Here is a 369-nt window from a genome sequence, read left to right on the forward strand (position 1 = left end):
GAGGGCAAGGAGAAAAAACTGTCCTTTATGTCCCTCTGACCAAATTAGTGTAGGCCTCAAAGTATGTCTGTTAAACATCCAAGAAGGTTAGTTCCACCAGTCTGGTACTTCTAATTACTGTGTGTCATGTAGATAAATCTTGGGCAAGACCAATTGTTCTCAGATAAACCTGATCTGCTATATATAATTTGTCAGTGGGTTACTGGAGTAATATGGTTCCTTCTGGTTTTCAAAACTAGCTAGACATTATTTACCTCTTGCATTGTCTCACCCCTCCATCATGGTTTTCACACTTAAGGTGCCCCCACTACCCCTGCTTTCTTCCTTACTGATACCCTTGCTCCTCTGATCTTATCTCTTTTTTGCTTT

The sequence above is a fragment of the Nannospalax galili genome, unplaced genomic scaffold, assembly GCF_000622305.1.
Source record: "Nannospalax galili isolate Female #2095 unplaced genomic scaffold, S.galili_v1.0 scaffold115, whole genome shotgun sequence".
In the NCBI taxonomy this organism is placed as follows: Eukaryota; Metazoa; Chordata; class Mammalia; order Rodentia; family Spalacidae; genus Nannospalax; species Nannospalax galili.